Below are 1,361 nucleotides of genomic sequence, written 5' to 3' on the forward strand. Positions count from 1 at the left end.
GGGGGGGAATTCATTTTTTTGTAAAATCCTAAATCCCAATAAAAATCTAAGCAAGAGAACGCGTACATAAAATAAAAATGTACAATTCCTTTGATGGATTGAATTATGTGTAGCTTATGGATTTAAGTTATATATACTAACATTGTAAATATCTTTCTACACGATTAATAAGTTTTAATATGAGACAGTAGGTTACTAGGTTAATTATCATTTTTACCAAGCAATCAATTAATATTTATCAAAAAAAATTTATCTATACTTACCTACTATGTTATCTAATTGTATAAAAAAATTTACATCATCGACGAATAAAACTAAAACTCTAATTGAAACATATTGCAGTAATCATATTCAAATAACAAAATGTAATGGATCAGTCTCACCTTCAACTTTCATATGCATCTTCCGAGAACAAAGAACCAACACAAAGTAAGTAGAGCAACTTGGGAGCACAATTTACAAGATATTGAAATACATTTTTTCTTTTTTAATTAGAAATTGTGGGGCAGAAAATAATTATATAAACTGCATTATTTACAAGGGAAAGCGCGCCTAAGCAACTTAAACATAAGACAAATTGATTAATACTATTAAAGAAAACTACTATAGTCCATCTATTGAGCTAGATCACTACAAGAAAATTCTATAAACACACCATTTAGGAAACAATATAGTGCACATGCAGACACTTGAAATACTATTGCCTAATATGGCGGTTTTTAAGCTTGGGTTCATTCTCACTGTTCTTCTCATGACAACCACAAGTCAGTATTCGTCCCTTTTTATCTCTGCATATTCAAATAATATATTTACGCTTAACTGTTACCATGTATAAAAGTATATATGTGAATGTATGTATTTTGTACACACAGACATATACAGATATGATCCTAGCATATTGCATGAATATGAGTTTTTATTCATATTATATTAATCATAATTTGATTTTGATAATTTTAATTGTGAAATATTTCAGTGGACGTGCTATGGTACTCAAAGACGAATGTGCTGGCTTGGAATGTTGAGCATGATTTCTCAAGAGTTGAAAGATGTCTACTCCCTCAACTTAATGATGCTCTAACTTGTGGGAAAGATTGTCAAACCAACGACGATTGCAGTGATTGTTGGGTTTGTTGTAAGTGTGATGTGCTCAGTCGTTGCGACGTAGTTACTGGATAAAGTCTGTGCGCAACTTGCATATTATTGTTCAAATGTGACGAACTCAGTGTGATTCAGTGTTTTTTTTTTTTTTTTTCATTTCAATGTTTCCTTGTCTTTTAGATTTTGTACGAATAAAGAAGAAAGTTAAGTGAGCAACTTTCTATTTGGAAATGTGAAAGGATTAACCAGCGTGATGACTT

The 1,361-nt window shown here is 30.7% G+C and overlaps 1 long non-coding RNA gene across 1 annotated transcript; it reads left to right on the forward strand.

Moving 5' to 3' along the window:
* Window positions 666-1,361, forward strand: LOC109236183. The gene is made up of 2 exons (XR_002069464.1): window positions 666-764; window positions 977-1,361. It is a non-coding gene; the product is annotated as an uncharacterized LOC109236183 (long non-coding RNA).

Source organism: Nicotiana attenuata, chromosome 12 (assembly GCF_001879085.1).
Source record: "Nicotiana attenuata strain UT chromosome 12, NIATTr2, whole genome shotgun sequence".
NCBI lineage: Eukaryota > Viridiplantae > Streptophyta > Magnoliopsida > Solanales > Solanaceae > Nicotiana > Nicotiana attenuata.